Genomic DNA, 23,853 nt, shown 5'->3' on the forward strand with positions numbered 1-23,853 from the left:
ACTCTGTGTTGACTATTTTATAAGGAGAGGTACCTAAATCACCTGGCTTCACATGGGATTAATATAGCTGCAGTATTGGGCAGCCTGGATGGCTCAGTAGTTTAGTGCCGCCTTCAACCCAGGACGTGATCCTGGAGACCTGGAATCGAATCCCACGTCAGGCTCCCTGCATGAAGCCTGCTTCTCCCTCTGCCTATGTCTCTGCCTCTCTCTTTCTCTCTCTCTCTCTCTCTCTCTGTGTCTCTCATGAATAGATAAAATATTTCAAAAAAAAAAAAGAGGGATTCCTGGGTGGCGAAGCGGTTTGGCGCCTGCCTTTGGCCCAGGGCGCGATCCTGGAGACCCGGATCAAATCCCACATCGGGCTCCCGGGGCATGGAGCCTGCTTCTCCCTCTGCCTATGTCTCTGCCTCTCTCTCTCTCTCTCTCTCTGTGTGTGTGTGACTATCATAAATAAATAAATAAATAAAATTAAAAAAAAAAGATAGCTGCTTATTGAAAGAGAGGAGTAGATAGTGAAAGAAATAAGCAGGTAGACTTTGTAGGATACCAGATCTTCTGAATTCATCCATAATTGCAAAGTGTTATGTTTCAAACTCTGCTCTAAATCTGGGAACACAAAGAACAAAATGCTGTTTGTATGATGACTTTAGCCTAAGTGACAAGTTGGGGGTTTTATTTTCCAGACATTATGAAGCCTTCGAATGTTCAAAACTAAAGTTTTGGTCTAATCAGAGAAATGGAGTAATCCAGTTTGGGCTTTTATAAAATAAAGTGTATTTTGATTCATAGGAAAGAAAAGCTGAAAACATGGTACCCGACTAGAAAAGCAATAGAGTTGTGAACACAAGAAAGCTTAGGGCCTGAGTTGAGGGAGTTACAGTAGGTTTAGAGAAGGGACAGAATCAATAATACTTAGGAAATAGAGTCAATAGGACATGATGAATGAAGAGATGTTTAAATCAAGGAAAGAGAGGGGCCAAAGGTGCCTCTGAAATTCCCCTTTAGAGAAATGGAAATTCCAGTGAAAGTGAACATTAGAAGAAATATTTTATTTGTTTGTTTGTCCTTTTCATTTTTGTCAAGGCAGTATGTGTTGAAGAAAAGTGAGTCTAATTAAGTTTGGAAAATGTCACTTATCTACTCTCCTCGGATAAATTGCAAACACTGCTAAGATTCTACATAGAGTATAGTAGATGGTGGCTATGAACAGGAGCAGCCAATAGATTTGACTTGATATATACTATACAGGGAGAAGGTAGGAATAGAGAACTAATTCTAGAGAATGGGTAAATCTGAGTGTTTTGGGTTTCATCAGTGATACAGAAAATTTATTTTTTACTTTTATATTCAAAACTGATGGGTATGCGTCTCCATGTACTTCAGTATGGGTAATCTTAACCTACTAAGGAGTCCAGGTCCACAAATATTTCAGTGGATTTCTAGAGTGAGGCCACATATGTGCCCAGAATAAGTCCATGGAATGCTCTTCCGTCTGCCCTTAAACTCAACAGTGCACTTAGGGTCATGGCTGCTCATGGTCTCTGGAAGTCACTGCTTCCTTTCTAGATTCCAGGCCAAGTCAGTGTTGCTATTGCTTCAACTGTTCCTCTACATTTCCGGGAGGGAATAAAACCATTTTCTACATCTTAGGTATGAAGAGTTTGCCTCTGTCTTTCTCTCTGTGTTGTGTGGTCTCCAATCACAGGAGCCCTTAAACAGCACAAAGAAGGCAAGAAAACACTTCTTTCAGCTTCAGATCTTTAAAACTTCTGGATTTGTGAGGATTAGCAGAATACCGATGCTGTCAGTCTCCCAAAATTATCTCTTATACTTCCATAACATGCCTTCAAACCTAACAAACTTAGCTCTGTAAGACAATCAAAGCATCCCTTCTTCATACTTCAGTCAAAGGATGAAAACCACCAGATATATCAATTTATGCATTTGTTTGGGAAGTAAAACTTTCTTCCATTATCCAGAGACATCTAAACCCAAGCTTTTCATCACCTAGAGCATCAGAATGGCAATTTCCAAATAAAACTCAACAACCCAAGCCAGGATGTAACTCTCTTCTTGCTCATCTACATGGCATCAAAGACAGCCATCTCCATACCAATGACTCCAACTCTCCTTACCCTTTCACCCAGTGTGCTGTATGAATAATGGTGAGAAAAATTGCAATTGTTTATAACCTACAACTCCCCACTTGATCTCCTACCTCAAGCATAGGCAAATTACTTTGCTCATTTTTGAAGTTTTACTGAAATTCCCATAGAATTGAGAAAAGACTTCTTTGTTTTGGTATCTATGAAATTTCATATTTAAAAAAATTTTGCAGTGTTTGGGGCAAGGGAGATTCCGAAAATGCTTTCTCAATTTCTTCCCAGAGGAAGACTCAACCCTTTAAATTGTTGTTGGTTGGAATTTGTGGTTTTACTTTTTTAAAACATCTACTGCCTTATGGTGTCTGTAGTATCAAAAGTTTATGCCATGTTATCATTCGTTTGTCAGTTAAATGAGCAGAATCTGTCTCTGTTTAATAATTACCCAAAATGAAAATGAATTAGTCCTCTATTTAAATAATGAACAAAAATACACAGCTAATGAACATATTTTGTAGTCAATTCTTTTTTCCTACCTTAAAAAAAAAATGATGTGGAAAATGTTCCTTTCAGGGCTATCTCAATGTGTATTTTTCACAGTATTCTTGAAAATTCAGGAAACATGTTTGCCCATGAGGAAACATGCTTGCTCAGCAGGAAACAGAATTAAATGGATAATAAATTTGTCCAGGTTTCCTAATGGACTCAAAAGCAGTTCCAAGGACCCCAGAATTTCCTATTGCAATTCTTGGATTAATAGATTATATAAGTACCAAACATGAAAGGGCACTGTGTAGATAAAACCAATTTAATTGAAATTATTTTAGTATTAACCAATCTCCATCCTTCAATTACCCCTCAGTGGACTCCTCCTCCAGGTATACCTTTATAAATTGAATTTCTGGAATTCTGAAAACACTTCCCTTTAAACATTTTTAAAATTTCCCGTTAAAAAAATTAAGAATACGGGACACCTGAGTAGCTCAGTGGTTGGATGTCTGCCTTCAGCTCAGGGCATGATCCTGCGTTTCTGGGATCGAGTCGCACATTGGGTTCCCTGCATGGGGCCTGCTTTTCCCTCTGCCTATGTCTCTGCTTCTCTGTGTGTGTATGTCTCTCATGAATATATAAATCTTTAAAAAATTTTAAGAATCCTTTCTTGTTAAGATTGGCTTCATTCTTTAAATTGAGCCTAAGCTTTATAAAGAAGTAAAAGTATCTTCTTCTTGAGCTTGAGTTTATTCCATGCTGTTTTTAAAAAGAAATGACTAATTAGAGAACTACATTATCATCAATATTTGAATCAGATATAGCATAATTATTATAATCATTCTTATATGGCATGGTTATTGTTTAAACAAAAATTTCAAACTTATTAAAATGACATAAGCTGAACAACTGATTTTACTACCTTTTGTTGCTGAGGAAATACACAAAGTCCTCTCATCTGTGATTAGAAATGTTAACAATTTCTTTCTTATTAGAATAATAAATAATGGAAAGAAGAGCTAAATCAAATAACAAATATGCAGGGCTCTTTCTAAATTAATAAGAAGTGAAAATAATTCATATTGTTATATTTGCTTTCTTTTTTTTTTAAGATGTTATTTATTTATTCATGAAAGACAGACACAGAGAGAGAGGCAGAGACACAGGCAGAGGGAGAAGTAGGCTCCATGCTGGGAGCCCAAAGTAGGACTTGATCCCGGGATTCCAGGATCATGCCCTGAGCCAAAGGCAGGCACCAAACCGCTGAGCCACCCAGGGATCCCCCAATTGTTATATTTGCTTTCAAAGGACATTGTTGTTTCTTGATTGGACTATTTTAGATTTTGGCAATGCCAACTCTGTTTTTTTGGCCACTGATTTTCCATCTTCAAAGAATCAGAAAATGTGAAAATAACTTAAATCTGGTTGTTAAAATAATAGATTATAATTCCTTAAAGTAGAGTATATCAGTGAGTTGCTCAGGTAAGACTGGACATAACTTCTAGAGATTATTAATATTAGGTGCTCCTCTTTGCCAGCTGATACTGGTGTGTGTTAGGAAGATTAATCCAACTGTGTACAGCAAATTGAAGTAAGGAGCAACTGAAGGCAATAAGATTGGCTGAGAAGTGATCTTGGGGTGTCTAGGTGGTCTAGGTGGTCTAGTTGGTTAAGCGGCTGGCTCTTGATTTCAGCTCAGGTCATGATCTCAGAGCTTGGGGTTAGCCCTGCACTGGGCTCCTTGGTCAGTGGGGAGTCTGCTGGAAGATTCTCTCTCCCTCTCCCTATGCTTATATGCTCTCTTTCTAAAATATATATATCTATATATTTTACAGAAGAGATCTCATTACAGGCCTCCAGTTATGGAATGAGTAAGTCATGGGAATAAAAAGCAGAAAGAACATAAGGAATATGGTCGATGATACTGTAACAGCATTATAACTGGACAGAGGGGAGCTACACTTCCAGTGAACAGGAGGATAATATATAAACTTGTCAAATCATGAAGTTGTACACCTGAAACTAATGTAACATTGTGTGTCAACTATACTCAAATAAAATTTAAATAAAGAAGCAATCTGAAAAGTTCAAGTGAGAGGTAATTATGTCTGAGTTGGTGGTACAAGTGGAAAGGAATGAGTGAGAGATATGGAAGAGCTATTATAAAAGCACATTGAGACTGTGAAAGAAAATTTTTAAAGAGACAATATTTGTGTAATATTTAAGGTATAAAGGCAGATGAACAGAGATATTATTTGTGGATAAAGACTCAGAAAAAAATGCTGATTCACAATTAGAAGAGCAATGAATATTAGTTCAATTATAAGTTTAAGTTGAATGTGAGGTCCTCATTGGCTGTTCTGTCATTACAAATGGGCACAATTTTCAGCTAACTTTTATACTTATTAAAAAAATTTGTTTAAAGATTTATTTATTTTAGAGATCAAAAGAGAGCATGAATGGGGCAACGGGGAGAAGGAGAGGGGGAGGAGAGGGAGAGAATCTCAAGCTGACTCCCGGCTGAGCACGATGCCCAACATGGGGTCAACCTCATGCTCCTGAGACCATGACCTGAGTCAAAACCAAGAGTCGGATGCTCAACTGACTGAGGCATCCCCAGCTAATATTTATATTTTAAAAAATTCAATATTTACAGTAATCTGTTATCATAATTACTTCTGCCCTCTTCTTTTTTTAAAAAAATGTATATATTGATTTCTTAGGTTTTACTGTAATCTTATTTGTTTGTTCATTTAAAGGCAGTCTTCCCGGGTGCTATTCCCTGAATTCTTGTTTGCTTGCATATTCTGGGTTGTCATTACATTTAAAGGACAATTTGGGGATCCCTGGGTGGCGCAGCGGTTTGGCGCCTGCCTTTGGCCCAGGGAGCGATCCTGGAGACCCGGGATCGAATCCCACATCGGGCTCCCAGTGCATGGAGCCTGCTTCTCCCTCTGCCTGAGTCTCTGCCTCTCTCTCTCTCTCTGTGACTATCATAAATAAATAAAAATTAAAAAAAAAAAAAAAAAGGACAATTTGGCTAGATATAAAATGAGTACTTTTGTTTTCCCACTTAGAACTTTGTAACAACAACAATAATAATTTATTTAGCATTTGTTAGATGACAGTTTGTATGCCAAGAAATTTACATTTATTGTCTCCTTTATCAATATTAGTAACACTCTGTCAGCTAAATAATGTCCCCCAAAGAAATTAAAGTCCACTCTCTAGAAACTGTGAGTAGTATCTTATTGGGAAAAGAGACTTTGCAGATATGATTAAATTAAGGATTTTGAAATGAGGGGATCATCCTGGATTATATGGGTGGACCCTAAGCACTCTCCTAAGTATTCAAAGAAGAAAGAGGCAAAGGGAAATTTTATTACTCATTTCCATGTAATGGAAACATAAAAGCAGAGTCAGAGAGAGACACTATACTGGTGGCCTTGAAGATGGATAAAGGAGCCATGAGCCAAGAAATGGAGCTCCGGAAGCTGAAAAAGACAAGAAAGTAGATTCTCCCTTAGAATCTCCAGAGGAAGCATAGCCCTGCTAACAACTTGATATTTGGCTCAGTGAAACCACTTCTGACTTCTGATTCCAGATTATAAGAGAATAAATTTTTGATGCTTTACATCACTAACTTTGTGGAAATTTGTTTCAGCAGCCATAGGAAGCAAATACACCTATGAATTAGATACAGTTATTGTTTTAGTTCAGGCTGTCTCAATAAAATACCATGATGGAGTGGCTGAAACAGCAAACATTTATTTTTCATAGTTCTGGAGCCTGGAAAGTTCAAGATTAAGTGCCAGATGATTAGGTTCCTGGTGAGAACCCTCTTCCTGGTTTGCAGAAGGCTGAGGATGGAGAGAGAACAAGTAAGTTAATTAGCTTTCTGGCATCTTCTTAGAAGGGCATTAAGAATAGCTCATGACCTAATGACCTCCCAAAGGCCTCATCACCAAATACTGTCACACTGGGGATTAGGATTTCAACCTTTGAATTTTGGGATGCACACACACATGAAGTTCATAACAGTTACCATCCTGATTTTACAGATGAAGAATCTCAGATACTCATTTGCCCAATGTCACATTAACTTACAAGTGATAAGAGTCAGGATTTGAACCATAGTAGCCCAATTCTGGCTTCTTCACAATTAACAATAGTAGGCTTATGAAGGAGCCACCCTGCCATTTTACCCTCTTCATTTCTAGTCTGTTTCATATTAAAGGGTTGCTGAGACTTTCTTTTTAATTATGTCTTCTGATTTTCAGCATAATACTTAGCAGTAAATGATGTAAGGTCAAATTGAAAACATTGTTTTAGGCATAAGATTTCTTCATTCAGCAAATATTAACATCCTGCTTCTGAAATCCACAAGCATTATACTAGTACCAAACTAAGGGATTTTGATATTGTTTTATACAGAACACACCACATTTCCTCAATAAAACAATTAAAACCTAATTCACTAGAATTTTGTCTGCATCAAAATCAGAGGATTAGAGCCTCAGGGTTTCAGCAGGGATTTTTTTTTATCTCCACTGAATGTAACCATAAAAACAGTGATTCTCAATAGTTTGTGTAGGAATATAAAAAAGTTTATTCCCAGAATGCCTAGGTGGCTCAGTTGGCTAAGTGTCTGACTTTTGATTTCAGCTCAGGTCATGATCTCAAGGTTGTGGGATCCAGCCCCTTGTTGGGTCTTCACTCATTGAGGAGTCTGCTTGAGATTCTTTCCCTTTCCTTCTTCCCTTTCTCCCACTTGCACATACACATTCTCTCTGTCTCAATAAAGTCTTTTAAAAAAAGTTTATTTCCATTAATTGAATTTCAGAGAATAACTAAGTTTCACACACTTTACAAAAAAATATTCTAAGGAAAAGAGTAGCACATACACAGGGCAAAAATTCAAATATTATAGAAAGGTACAAAATGAAAAATTATATCCATGTGTGCCATACTCTTTTTCATAATTATATGATTATTATAATATATTGGAGAGGTGATCATATAATTTATGAGCTAACCAGGATATTTTTAAGAGTGACAAGTGCAAAACTAACAGAAGATCAGCAAGGAGACAGGCAAAAACCATAACCTAACTGGGTTAATTGGTGGAAATTAAAGATATTTTCAGATTTTTCCAATAACTTAAAATGCTGACATAAGGTTTATTGTATCTTGGTTCTTTTGTTCTTTTGTAAGAATGACTATAAAATGAATCACTAAAAACATGTCAAAATCTATGTGGATTTTGGTTTTGTTAAATATCACATTACTCTCCAAACATACGACACCAGTTTATTCTCCTACCAACAAAGTATGAGAGTCCTATTATCCCACAGTCTTTCCTATAAGAAATAATACCAAACATGGTTTTTGACAATATAGTTACAGATTTTAAAAATCACTTTTCTGATTTGTTTTGTGGTCCTTTAGTTTTAGGGAAAATTTACCATTTATTTATTTGTTTGTGCATTTGTATATTTTTTGAGACTTATTTATTCAAATCCCTTGCCCATATTTCTATTCTTTTCCTATTGTGTTATAATATACACATTATACATATGTACATATGTGTATACATATATAATATACACATAATATTCCTATTCTGTTCTTCCTACATGTATGTATTATGCATAATATAATTTATATATTATTTCTAATATTGCTATTAGATTTCTATTAGATTTGGTTTAAGTAATCTATGAATTCAAACAATTTACCCATTACCCAAACAATTTACCCATTGCCATATGTAATTAAAATATTTTCCTAATACATCATGTCTTAGGTGTTTCTTATGGTATTTTAAGAATTGTACTCCTCATATGTACTGAAATTTAATATTCATTTGCTTATTTTCTTCCAAAGCCATAGCAATTTGAGCATTATTTTCAAAGAGAATTGATACATAGTCAAAATCATTGTCTCAGTTTTACAAGGTAAGAGTGAGGTCACTATTCAGATGCCATTCTGAACATTTAGATTTGCTCTGTCTGTGGGCAAAGTCTATATAGTTCTCATACACCATCCCTTCTGGTTACAAACCATATTGAGGAAGAAAATATAGATGAACTGGTTTGATTCCATTGTTACTGTTACTACAGAATAATAATAATAGCAACAACACCCAGCAATTGTGACATTGATAGTGCACCTTGAGTATCATCTTGGTACCAGATGTAACAGAAAGGAAGAAAATAAGTAAGTACATTAGTCAAATTCCTATTTGTACTTTTGAAAACAACCCTATTCTTCATTAACTGATCATCACTGTACTTTGCAAAAGATAATATTCTAATTTCTCACCAATGCAAACATCTCCTCTCAACATTCTCAACTTTGCTCAGGGATCTGTTGTTAATCAACAAGGTTCAGCGCATTGATTAGTTAAGAAGTAACTGACCAAAATATAATTGAATATTACTGTGAATGAAACCTTGATGAGTTATTATTATTACTTTGAATTTGCATTTACTTTGGATAGAATATCAAATTATCTTGTTAATTCATTTCATTATAAGTCAAAAATCAGTTGAGCATTATTTATGGATCAGGAACAGATAAGTTCTTAGGATTTATTTATTTATTTATTTTAAATTTTTACTTATTTATGATAGTCACACAGAGAGAGAGAGAGGCAGAGACATAGGCAGAGGGAGAAGCAGGCTCCATGTACCAGGAGCCCGACGTGGGATTCGATCCCGGGTCTCCAGGATCACGCCCTGGGCCAAAGGCAGGCTCTAAACTGCTGCGCCACCCAGGGATCCCAGTTCTTAGGATTTAAAGATAAGTAATATTGTGGCTATGCATAAGAAATCCAAAACTTTAGTTGTGGAGTAAGAAAAAAAGATATATTGTAATGTGAAAAGGTCTCTAGAAATGTAATATAATGAATGGAAAAGGAAAATTCAATTAGAACAAGTAGAAAACTATCAACAGAGAAAGATTGTATATACTTAAGTTAGGAAAACTTATCCAGAGATCCTAGTTATTACTAATATAAACAGGACTTTAATGCATTGAAACGTATTTTGAGTGTTCCTTTGGAATTCATTGTATACAGCTGACCATATTCCTTTACCTGGGGTCACTCATCATCGTAACTGAGCTCAGTTTTGGAGCATACTCATGAAATAGGGGAAAAAAGTAAGTGGACATCTGCTCGGCCTATTAAATAAGCCTAAACAGTTTGGCAGACAGCACGATGACACATTTCTGAATCACATCCACTTAATAATCCAATTCATTTTGAGGATTTTAAAAATCCTGCTTAAGAAAACTGGAAAAAATCAGGTAGTACTGTAAAGAAGACTTTTCCTGTCAGAAAGGTGAGGAAAAAGAAAAGGGGCAAGGGAGAAGAAAGGTCAAAAGCTTCTACAATTTATTTATAGAAACACCAGAATTGGTCAGTTGTCCCAAGGCAACAATAAAGTAGAACAAAAGCCCTGAAATATTAAGTATTCTCTTTTGGTTATAGGCAACTAGATGTTAAGCACACAACATCTAGTTCCTGCTTAATTACCCTGTGATGCCCCTATTACAAAACCTTAAATGGCATGAACATGTGTGCATATGAGTATTTCCTTTTTCTTCTTTTCCTTTCTTTTTATTTATTTATTTTTTAAAGTAGACTCCATGCCCAGTGTGGAGCCCAATATGGGGCTTGAACTCACCACCCTGAGATTGAGATCTGAGCTGAAATTAAGAGTCAGATGCCCAACCGACTGAGCCAACCTGGTGCTCCTATTTCTTTAATAATACACAATCCTTATTAAAAAGCTAACCTTACATATAAGTGATAAAATTCAGATTCTGTATTATCACAATTGTTTCCTTCTTAGGGCAGGATTGTATTGTTCCTGCCTTTGATACTCTGAGATTTTCCCAAACATCTGACTCATTCAAACTCTACACATAGGTTTTACAAGACAGTTTTTACCTCATTTTGAAGTTAAACTTTGACCATATACTCTAGAGCCTTTGATTTGCTTTCAGAGGGGCATTTCTTACCTTACAAGTATATATGTAAAGACTCAAAGATTGCTCATAAAAACAGAATCCCGGTCAGAAGTTACTCAGTCACTCTTCTATATGCCTCCTAGAAAGGTTTGTTGGGAAAAGTCAGGCCTGTTAGCTACAGTCATTGAGGCTTGTGAATTCCAATGAGACACGGAAAACCATGATCTCAGAGATTTAATAAGCGACCCTTCTGAACTACCATCTCCCCCTTGGAATCTTTGTCTACAGGATGATTTAGTAGTTGTCACCAGCTTGGGCTCTCAGCAACCATGCAGTATAACTATAACCATCAGCTTTGACTGCTACACTCATTTACTACCAGCTAGGGTCTATAAAAATAGCAAGATATGGCCCATTTCACCAAGCAACAAACTTTATCACCACTAGGAGTGCCAAGGGGAGGCTTGCAAACTGAGTAATGCTTTAGCACTCCCTCTTATCTCTAGCCATGCAACCCGCCATATAACCCAAATAAATATAACATTTATGAAAAAACAGTGTGCTTGCTATAGAAACACAGCCCCAGGAAAAGTTTCTTAGCCTCCAAACTTACATCCGGTTTGAGGTCTGAAAACACTCCAAATAGAATTCTGGATTTTAGTGATGGAAATTCTGGAAATTAGTTCTTCAATCATCTTAATATTTTGAGATAATTCAAGGAAGTGATATTTATTGAAAAACTATTTGTTTATATTATTTCACCTAGTCATTGCATTAATGCTTTGAGGTAGATATCCCTATTCTAGTTTTGCAGATAAGTGAATACAGAATGAGATAATTTAAGTAATAGGATCCAAGGCATAGAGCTAATAGTGGCAGGACTAAGATATGAAGCATGTACACCTCTGTATGCAGAACAGACCTCCTACTCTATCACCTACATACACAAAGATGACAATATTGTCTAACATTAGTTACTACATCTTTTGTTTCAGTGTTTGGGTTAGATAAAACTTAAGAGCCGTCAGAAAATATATTCTGGGTCTAAGAAAGGTAGCACGAATCCTAATTGGTATCTAAATTAGTAGGATCCCATGCGATGTGTCCATTCTGCTATATTTTGTGCAACCTTGAACTCCTGAAGATTTCTTGGCCACTGATTACTTACCAGGGCTCTTGTTGTCTATTTTGCTCGGCTTCCTCTATACCTCTGTTGGTTTTTACCATTAAAAAATGTTTGATGTCTGAATATTTTTAGGGCCTTAGAACACCTACTCTCTGATTTGTTCATAATCAATCCTTGTCCTCACTCCCCACAGCAATAAATATTCTATGCCTTCAGTATTCTATACAAGGTACTTTGTTAATCTCTGCTGCATCATTCACCTTTAGTGGATGCAGACAGAGTGAGAAGCTATGGAAAAAAGAAGTTTTTCCTCTTACTTCCAAAAAATAGCTATAGTTAGTTGTCCTTATATGCATCACTCAAGAGATAAGACAAGTTAAACTTCCTTCATTTTACAATGGACATCATCCATTTCTGTTTTCAATTTCATCTGTAAAAGAATTCTCCATTATTCATCCATTATATCTGCAACTTTTTTTCACTCCTGTAGCTTTGTTATCATCCCAATATCCTAGATTAGAATTGCTTAACATATACTGTTAGCCCAGAAAGGCATGGTGTTCCATTATACAAGGATGCTAGGTGTACAGGGGCCATTTCCTTCTAAAAAGTTAAATACATCAAAAAGAATACAACATTCAGGAATAAATTTAACCAAAGAGGTAAAAGAGCTGTATCTTGAAAACTACAAGACATGAATAAAAGAAATAAAAAAGACACCAATAAATGGAAAGACGTTCTGTGCTCATGGATTGGAATAATTAATATTGTTGAAATGTCCATTCTACCCAAAGCAATCTACAGATTCAGTGCAATCCCTATCAAAATTCCAGTGTCATTTCCCAAAGAAATACAGAAAAAAAAAGTTCTGAAATTTGTTAAGGAGCCACAAAAAAACCCACAAATAGTTAAAAAATCTTGAGAAAGAAGAAAGTTGGAGGAATCACATTCCCTGTTTTCAAACTACATTACAAAGCTATTAAAACAGTGTTATGGGGCACCTGAGTAAGCTTAGTCAGTTGAGCAGCTGACTCTTGATCTTAGCTCAGGTGTCGATCTCAGAGTCATCAATTCAAGCCCTGCATTGTGCTCTATGCCGAGCATAGGTCCTAAGTAAGACAGTATTATATTGGCATAAAAACAGACACATAGATCAATGGAACAGAACAGAGAGCCCAGAAATAAACCCATACATATATAGTCAATTAATTTATGACAAAGGAGCCAAGGACAGTGTCTTCAATAAGTGGTGTCAGGAAAGGACAGTCTCTTTAATAAGGAGTGTTGGGAAAACTGAACAGCCATATGCAAAAGAATGAAACTTGATCGCTTGATCACCATATTACACCATACACAAAAATTATCTCTAAATCAATGAAATCCTTGAACATAAGACCTGGAACCATAAAACTCCTAGAAGAAAACACAAGCAGTAAGCTCCTTGACACAGGTCTTAGAAATTATTTTCTTAACCTATCCCTAATACCAAATACCAAAAGGAAAGCAACAAAAGCAAAAATAAATAACGGGGACTACATCTACATCATACTAAAAAGCTTCTGCACAGCAAAAGAAACCATCAAAAAAGTGAAAAGGCGACCTAGTAAATGGGAGAAAACATTTGTGAATCATGTATCTGATACGAGGCTGATATTTAAAATATATAAAGAACTCATACAACTCAATAGAAAAAAAAAATCCTAACAATCCAATTGAAAAATGAGCAGATCTGAATAGGTATTTCCCCAAAGCAGACGTACAGATGGCCAACAGGTATACGAACTGATGCTCAATATCACTAATAATAATGGAAATGAAAATCACAAGTCCAATGAGCTATCACCTCACATGTGTTAGAATGGCAAGACAAGAAATAACAAGTGTTGTACCATTAGTGGGAATGCAAACTGGTGCAGCCACCATAGAAACAGTATGGAAGTTCCTCAAAAAATTAAAAATAGAACTACTGCTTATCCAGAAATTTCACTCATGGCTCTTTTTCTGAAGAAAAAGAAATCACTAATTCTGAAAGATAGATCCATCTCCCCATTCACTGAAGCATTATGTACAATAGCCAAAATACAAAAGAACATAAATGCCCATGGGCGGATGAAAAGATAAAGCAAACCATGGTGTGTACTTTGGGAAGTATTTGCAAGAGCTTCCAACCAATGATGTTTACTTGAAAACTCTTGTTTTGGTGGCTCAGTCAGTTAAGTGTCTGCCTTCAGCTCAGGTCGTGATCCCAGGGTCCCAGGATAGAGTCCCACATTGGGCTTCTGCTCAGTGGGGTGTCTGCTTCTCTCTCTCCTTCTGCCCCTCCACCGCTCCCGGCTTGTGTGCGCTCTCTCTCAAATAAATAAAACCTTTAAAAAAAAGAAGAAAACACTGTGTTTTTTTTTTTTTTAAAGTTAAGCACACACTTATCATATGAACTTTTAACCCCATTCGTAGGTATCTGTCCAATGTAAAAGGAAAACATGTTCACACCAAACCTGCACGTGGATATTTATAGCAGTCTTTTAATACTTACCCTCAAATAAAATAAGCCAATGCCTTATGCTAAGTGAAAGAAGCCCAAGATATGAATAAATTCTAAGGGCCTGTGAAAGGAAAACCCCACATCCAGGGGTGGGTGAGCTATTCTGTTTCTGAAACACCCCTGAAACTGCCCTAGTTGAATGAGCCTCGCCCCCTGCCCCCAGACTGAAGCTTGAGCTCCTGGCACAAAGCTGAGAAGAATTTTGTGTTGAGGACATAACTCATTCCCTAGGCCCTCTTCTGCTCCCTCCTTAATAATTTCTGGTAATTCTTATACAACAGTAATTTTGAAGAGACCCACCTTTGGGGAACTCAATTTTTAGATCCTTCCAGCCACCACTGACTGCCACCCCCGCCCCCTTACACACTTTATGCTGAGCCCTGTGCAAGGTGCTAGATCATAGTTGAATGGGAAAATTCTGCTCCTTGTGGAGAATGTTTGAAGTACTCCTTTCCATACTTCCCATTCTCCAGCTAATTTCAGGGTGGCAGCGATGCTGTACAGAGGAGATGCCAGATGTTAGAGGATTGGAGTGGGCTTTCATGTAATGCAGTACTGGGTGCCCCTAGTGTGTGTGTGCATTTGTGTGCAGCACAGGGTGGCAGGAGAAGGAAGACACATGAGGAATTATTTTGTCTGACTCAGGCATTTCTTAGTAATATCATCTTTGCACACTTAATCCCATTTTAAGAATATGCCTCCTGGATGAACTAGAAGAATAGACAAGCATTTATAATACTTATAGGACCATGAAATATTTTTTTTAACTGCAAGCCTAAGCTTGATTTACAGATGGGCTGGTCTGTTACAAAGGTGCAAGCCATAAGTAGGTAGTGGCTAAATAACACCTCATTCAGGTGTGCCCTTGAAAGATAATAATGAGGAAAAACTTCCCAATGGGGAGAGCCTTGAGCAATGTATCTCATTATCTATTTTGTGTGTAAGCAGACTGAAATAAGAATATAGGTATATTTCTGAGAAGTAACCAAAGATCTGGTCATCTTACCCAAGGATCTGGAAGGAAAAGGCCAGAAATATGAGACACAAGGAAGTTTGGGGTAGAGAAAATTTTAGACACCTGCAAAAGAGCACCTGAAGTGTGAAATATTTGTCTCATCTGTTAATGCATCCACCATGAAGAAACAGACAGATGACTTGCCAATTGACCTTAACCATCCTCCATCATTGAGCACCCAGAACAGACACGATGGGCATATGAATGAGAAGACCATAGTGGCTGATGTGGATTTCACTTGCCAAGGCTAATCCAGGTACTACTGCATCTAAATGTCCAAATTTTCAGCAACAGAACTGACACTGAGCTCCTGATACAGAACTATATACCTTGAGTGGACAAACCAGCCACTTGTTTTTAAACTGACTACAACAGGCCCCTTTCTCCTAGGAACCTGGCCACCTATTCCATCAATACTTTGGTTCTCCCAGGTTAGCAATTCAGAGAAGCCGAAATCTGTTAAATAATCGATTCTTCCAGAAAGTACAGAGAAGTGGCAACTTTATCCACTCTAATTAGAAAACATTCACCTTATGTTCACATGCCATCAGTTTCTAGAAAATAAAAAAATGATCTACATGCCTAAATTAGAAGGCCATCAGCAAGAACATCTCATGTAATACAGGTTATCTGTCCTGGTAGAAAAACTCGATCTTTTGGTTCACCATAAGATCTTATATTGGGTTTTCCCAGGAGACGACTCTGCTGCAAGGATTCAAGTGCAAGTACCTGTGGGAGACAGGAGACACTGGAGAGAGAGACAAGAGTGTCAGCCAATAAAGGTGCACTATTAAACCATCTACTATAGTGAACAACTGGAATTTAATCCACAGGGAATTCAGGAAACTGCTAATCAATTTCTAAGAATTATTCCAGCTCCTGAGAGCCTACGTGAGAAATGCAGGGGAAGTAGAATGAGACGGTTAATTTTCCAGAATTTTTTGTCTGCTTGGATAGAGCTTTTCTCCATTCCAATAAATTAAAAAGAAAAGCCCTCAGGTATATATGTGCAGATACTAGCAACTGAAAGTCCACTGGAACGCGCTGATGGATCCAGGAATTGGGGCCAGAGCACTGACAGCATGTGCCACCCATGGTAAGGACCTGTAGAAAAAACTTCCTTGGGAATCTAGAATTGCGTCTTTCTAGAATTGCAAATAGCTTTGCCTCTCTATCATTACAATTATAACCATTATTTCTTAAATATCCAATGTATTTATACACCATTCTCATGATTGTACGTGCCCTTCTCGGTGAGTATGTGAAGTATGTTACAACATAACACGGAGAAGTAGAATTTGTTTCTACATCTTTTCTGATTTTGAAGATCAGCAGATTTCTTAATATATTTTATTTGAAAGATACTATGGACTGAATTTGTATCCCTCCGCACAAATTCACCTGCTGAAGCCTTAAACCGCCGTGTGACTATATTTGGAGAGATGTTTTTAAAGAGGTAATAACTAAGGTTTAATGGGGACATAAGGGGTGGGCCTCTATCCAATACAATATGACTGATGTTCTTATGAAAAGAAGAAGAAACACCAGGAAGGTGAGCACCCAGAAAAAAGGCCATGTGAGGAGACAGTGAGAAGATACTCATCTGCAAGCCCAGGAGGAGGCCTCAGGAGAAACCACGCCTTCTTACACCTTGGTCTTAGACTTCTAGCCACCGGAACTATGAGAAAATAAGCTCCTGTTGTTCAAACCATGCAGACCGCAGTATTTTGTTATGGCGGCTCTCACAGACCAATGCAAAGGGGGGATTATCTCATCATTTCTCAACTGTAGCATAACCTAGCATAACTCTGAGTTTGAAGTGATGTTCAGGGACTTTGAAACAAATTAGAACTTTTTGAAGAGCTTTTCAATTGATTACTAACGAATGCTACACAACCTTTGCATACATGGCATTGTAGATTTCCACAAGATGGCCTTGAAACCAAGACTAAAAATAAAAGTACTGGAAATTGTTTTATTTTCTCTCTCACTTTGTTTCTGGCATGTCTGAGTTTGAAATGCTGTCCTCTCACTATGTTTAGACAGCTAAAGATATTAGCTCAGTCTGAATTTCCCAAATGTGATACTCAAGTCTCTACAATATCCAGGAACTCACTTTATTTATTGGAGTAAACTTACAAGTTTACTTTAAGGAATAAAATATTCATTAGGTATGTGACGTTTGCTGAAGCTTTTGACTCATTCTCACTGACTATGATCGTAACTATTTAATTGTTTTAACATTGATGCTTTAATACATGCTCTAATTGCTCCATTTAATAGTCAACAGCATAAACGTATGAAGATCATTTCTGTTAAAATAAAAACAGCATCACTAAGACAATAAATTTTCACATTACCTCAAACAGTGTCTTTACAAAAATAGAAGCAGTGCTTTCTTGACTATCTTATGAATATATTTTCTGATGTTCTTTTAATATCTCTAGCTTCTTTTGGTTAGGTCATTATACAGCTAGTACTTACAATTTGATTTTTAAAAGCTCTTTAAATACATTAAGACAGTCTCATGAAACTTAATATCTCTCTCCAACTAGAGGGAGAAGGTTAGCATTACCACTGATTAAATAATGGAAAATATCCACAAAGTCATTAGGTTCAAGGTGCCATTTAAAAAAACTATAGCTGGGGCACCTGGTTGGCACAGTCAGTTAAGTGTCTGACTCTTGTTTTTTTTTTTTTTTTTAAGATTTTATTTATTCAAGAGAGACACACACACACACACACACACAAAGAGAGAGAGAGAGAGGCAGAGACACAGGCAGAGGAAGAAGCAGGCTCCATGCAGGGAGACTGATGTGGGACTTGATCCCGGGTCTCCAGGATCACGCCCTGGGCCGAAGGCGGGTACTAAACCCCTAAGCCACCCAGGGATTCCCTGACTCTTGGTTTTAGCTCAGGTTGTGATCTTGGGGTTGTGGGATCAGGCCCCCAAGTCAGGCACCATGCTCAACACAGAGTCTGCTTAAGACTCTTTCTCCCCACCTCCCGTTGGCCCCTCCTCCCCCTAAAATAAAATGTTTTTTTTTTTTTAAATTAAAAAAAATAAAAACTATAACTAGTATAAGGTAGTTTGGGTAGCAAAATCTGCAAAAAAGTATTCAAAAGTGTGAGTGTAATTAACAGTTTATGTTGATGGATCTTGAGTAGCCTCTTTTGTGAATTAAGTGAATACATATTCTTAAGAACATTTCCTAGGTGTACTAGCAGACTAGAGATAAAACTAGAACAACAGAATTAAAGTTAGTATGAACAGTAGACTAATTATCACAAAATGATGAAAAATACACATTTGGGTGCCATCTGACTTTATGCTTTGCTTTTTGACCCCCTTCCTTACTGCCTCATGACACATCTTGTTTGCAGAGTTTAGTTTCCACACGGGTTCGATCATCTGGACAAGATGGGATGTATCATGGACCTTTCCTTAATGACATTTCCCATGACAAATTATCTTTCTATATTGTCAGGGTTCTCTCTCAGCAAGATCTTGTTTATCTTTGAATGTATCAGTGAAAATTGCTTTAAATATTTGGCATTGTTTTCTGTGAGGTATGACATTGCCTATGAACTAAATTTAGATTGAAATTTAGAAAACCAGTTCCTAATTAGAAACTTTTAAAGGATAATTTATGATCAACCTAGTAGAATAAGGAGTTTTATATTTTATTGTTCTTTTATGACTGCCTTTGAGGTGCCTGGGTGTCTCAGTTGGTAAAGCATTTGACTTTGGCTCAGATTGTGGTCTAAGGGTCCCAAGATCGAACCCTGTATTTGGTTCTATGCCCAGTCAGGATTCTGCTTGGGATTCTCTCCCTTTCCCTCTCTCCTTCTGCCCCTCTCTCTGCTTGTGCTCTGTCTCTCTCTGTCTCTCTCTCTCTCAAATAAATAAATAAAATATTAAAGTGAAAAAAAAAAAAAAAAAACACTGCCTTTCCCACCGAACTGTAATAACAACTACGTCCCTTAGAATACTTCCCCTGGGACTTTTGTTATCTGCTAGTGTTTTTCCTGGTAATTGATTCCTGGTAGTGAAAGAGGAGTCCTGCCATGCAGGATGGAACTGATTGCTAATTAGGTTTCATCATAGGATTAAATAACCCCCAAAGTTCTTTAAATTCTAAGGTAAGGAAATATTAAACAGCATTAATATGGCTTGGTTTCATTATTAGACTGTGCTGATAGGTAACCACAAAGACTCCATGTTTGAATACAACAAAAGCTATATCCTGTTCACTTAATGTGTCAAGAATGGGCTGGAGGGGGCTTGGCTCCACATAGTCACACACAACACAAGCTGTTGTATGTTTCACAACCTTTTATCTGCATCCTATGTATCATGTGGTCTTCATGGTTGGAGAACAGAGACTGAAATTATACATGGGCTTTATGCTAGTATCTCTGCCAGTAAATTACATGTCACTTTGCCTCAAAAGCTATTGTTGGGAATTAGTCACAGAGCCCTGTGCATTTACAAGCAGGTGGAAAAGTGAAATCCAGCCATTTATCTAGAAGAAGAGAAGAACTGCATATGGGCAAGTCACAAAACTTTCTAACAATAATTCATCATAATAGACTCTCTAGTAGATTGATAATGAATTGGTAATTTTAAACTTTGAAATTGAAGCAATTTCAAAGCAGCAAAGCAAAGCGTTATACGTATTAAATCACTTTGTAAAGCAAACATATCCAATAATATATGTCCAAGTTGGTGTTATGCCCCTGCAAGGGTTGTATGTTATACCTGGAGATACTTTTTTTTTTAAAGATTTACTTATTTATTTATTTATGATAGACAGAGAGAGAGAGAGAGAGAGAGAGGCAGAGACACAGGCAGAGGGAGAAGCAGGCTCCATGCCAGGAGCCCAGCACAGGACTCGATCCTGGGACTCCAGGATCGCGCCCTGGGCCAAAGGCAGGCGCGAAACCGCTGAGCCACCCAGGGATCCCCCCTTGAGATACTTTTTGATAATTCCTTCTTGATAACTGTGTGCAGATTGAGTCAAGTAATACATACCCATATGTGGTTTTAACTTCATAGTTTCTAGATCAAAGAATGATTCCCTTTATAACTTTTCTATGTTTGAGGCTTAATTCCAAATTTTATTTACATGTATGTGTATTTCATTTGTTTCTTCAAGAATATGCAAAACTACTTAATGTAGGCTCTCAAGAAAATTCATGCAAGTATATTCTTAGAAATGTGTTAACAGTTTATTTTATTTTATTTTTAAATATTTTATTTATTTATTCATGAGAGATAGAGAGAGAGGCAGAGATACAGGCAGAGGGAGAAGAGGTTCCAGGCAGGGAGCCTGACATGGGACTCGATCCTGGGTCTCCAGGATCACACCCTGGGCTGATCACACCCTGGCCCTGTGTTAACAGTTTAATCATAGAATGTGTAGTTGGTTATTTGAGGGGATAATACATTTGAAAATACAATGTCAGTTCCAATTTTTTAGTTTAGAACTTTCATTATTTCCTTAACTTCATAATTGTACTTATTTTAAAAATTACTAATTTATAATTAGTAAATTGTACTTATTTAAAAATTAGGAGGATATTTAGAAAATCAGCAAAATTTAAAACCTCCATACAGAACTCAGCTGTGAATAGAGATTGATAATAAACCAAGCTGATTGGCATTGCATATCCTTTTATTCTGCATGGGCAGCAATTCTGTACTTCTCTAATATTTGTAATAAAAAAAACAAAGGTAGAGGAAAAGCCAGTTCTTAAATATGAAGTTTTGCAAGGTACAATCCTCATCACAAAAATGTGAAGTGACATGGAAGGAAAACAAAACATGATAACTAACTATTTCACATTACTACCAATTGAGTTTTCCTAATACATGAAGATTAGCTAAAGGTAAATTATGAGTAAACAAGGAAGGATTATACTGTATTCTTGGCCTATGTTACTCATAGGCAATTTCTAATTCCTGTTAACCCTTACATTTTTTTTGCCCTTCAGATTTTTCATACCCATGAGGGATTTTAAAGACAAGTTGTGCAGGATCAACCTTATGCTTCAGTCTCGTTTTATTCCTCAGAGGTGTGCTCTCAGGTTTAGTTATTATAACTAACAACAACAACATCCACAACCAAAAAAGCCACATATTCCAATAACAATCAAGAAACCACACAAGCTAACATCACATTAATATAGCACAGTGTGGCCGTTCTCATTTTCTTCCAAAATTATTTGTCATTGCTGGACCAGGTAACCTTTCCAGAAGAGTAAATTATCTTAGGAATGCAAGTCAGATGTTTTGTTATTGATTCATTGATTTGAGAGAGTGAGAGACAGTGTGCATGCATGAGCAGGGGGAGGTGCAGAGGGAAAGAGAAAAAGGGAGAGAGAGAATCTCAAATGGACTCCATGATCAGTTGAGAGCCCACCATGGGGCTGGATCTCAGGACCTGGAGATCATGACCTGAGACGAAATTAAGAGTTGGGTACTCACCTGACTGAGCCACCACACAGGCTCAGTTTTTTATTTTATTATTAGTTTTTAATTTTTTTAAAGATTTTATTTATTTATTTATGAGAGATACAGAGAGAGAGAGAGAGAAGCAGAGACATAGGCAGAGGGAGAAGCAGGCTCCACGCAGGGAGCCCGATGTGGGACTCGATCCTGGGACTCAAGAATCATGCCCTGGGCCAAAGGCAGGCGCTAACCCGCTGAGCCACCCAGGGATACCCCCAGCCTCAGTTTTTTAAGTTGGTGTAAAGAACCTCAGGCATGAGGATTTAATAAGGTAAGTTGTTGCTTTAGAATTCTATGCTAGTGACCTCCCAGGATGCCAGCCCATCTCTAACCAGGGCTAATGCCACACCAGTCCTGGGTATAAGTGTCCCATTGTTTTTAGTACAGGTATCAGGTAGCATGAGAGATGTTTCTAGCCCATGCTCTAGAAATCTGGTTAATGTAAACATCTTCTGAGACCATGGTTATGTTATAGGGATTTCCCTAATAGAGAGTTTTTTGATCTATTTGTTCAAAGATCATTGGTCAATTCACCACATACCTGGAAAATCAGAACGCTGTCAGGGAGTTTCTTTGGGGAATATGTCTTGTTCAGTCATGAATTCCTAGAAACCCTAAGACCTTGTTTAAAGGTATTTGAATGCTTAAGATAGATTAGTACTGTACTTGAAGAATGACAATATTAACTACAAAGTACTTTGGCAGAAAGATATTACCAAGTAGAGAGGTTTTCACAATTCTTTTTTTTTTTTTTTGAGATTTTATTTATTTATTCATGGGAGACAGAGAGAGAGGCAGAGACACAGGCAGAGGGAGAAGCAGGCTCCATGCAGTGAGCCTGACATGGGACTCGATCCCAGGTCTCCAGGATCACACCCTGAGCCAAAGGCGGTGCTAAACTGCTGAGTCATTCAGGCTGCCCCAATTCTTTTTTTCTTACTTACTTTCATCCCAACAAGTTTTGCCAGACTGTTTCTTCTGTTGCTAAAGTCTGCAAAAGTTCGTAATTCTTTAGGGGTGTGATGGTCAATGTGATGTGTCAACTGGGCTAGGCTACAGTCCCCAGGGAGTCAAACAAACACTGATATAGGTGTTGCTAAGAAAATATTTTGTACGTGGGATGTAACTATAATCAATTGAGTTTAGTAAGTTTATCCTAGATAATCTTGGTAGATCCGATTCAATGAATTCAAAAACCTTGAATGAAGCTGAGGCTGTCCCGAAGAAGCAATTTCCACTTGTGGGCAGAAGCTTTGCTCCGTGCCCAAATATTCCAGCCTGCCCTTCCTGATGACCTACCCTGGGGTTTTTGGACTCATCTAGTCAGTCTCCACAATCCATATCTTAATATGTATCTCCTACTGGTTCTGCTTCTTTGCTTGAACCCCAGTTAATACCCAGGACGCTGCACCAGCATTCGGACTAGATCTCAGGCTCCTTCACTTTACGCACTGGGAGCGCTACATTATGAGAAGTTTCTGTTACTAATAGTTCACAAAACTGCTATTTATGGACTGAACAGCCTCACAGAAATATTGGGCATTGCCTTGTTCCCTTCTGATGGGGTAAGACTGGAGGCAAGCAAGAGGACAATGACAAGGACAATCCTTTTGAACTGGTTTAGGCACCCAATGGTGGCAAAAGTCTCCATTTAAACCTGAAAGACAGTATTGTAATTGGTGTGACATGCTTTGCCTTTTCATAGCTTTACAGATCTAGAGTCTGCATCCCTTCTCGAGGGGAGAGGAGTTTGGCTGCTTAATCACAAGGCAAATCAAAGCATTATTAGCTTATTGTAGAGTCTGTGCAAGAAGAGAAAATATTTCAGCAGATTTTCATACTCAACTTTTAAAAATGCTCTGAAATTTTTCATCAGCAGTATCTTGGTGCATTATCATATTTTAGATTTTGGAATAATCTGAAACATTGCAGATGATCAACATGCGATGTATTCTATGTGCTTGATCAGCCACCCGGATGCCTGAGCTCTACATGAACAGCATTAGGGGTTCCATTTTCCTGATGGGGAGTTGTGAAGAATATGGCCACCACAATATCTCATTTTAAGGCATTATTATATCTTAA

This window comes from Canis lupus, chromosome 4 (assembly GCF_048164855.1).
Source record: "Canis lupus baileyi chromosome 4, mCanLup2.hap1, whole genome shotgun sequence".
NCBI classification, from domain to species: domain Eukaryota; kingdom Metazoa; phylum Chordata; class Mammalia; order Carnivora; family Canidae; genus Canis; species Canis lupus.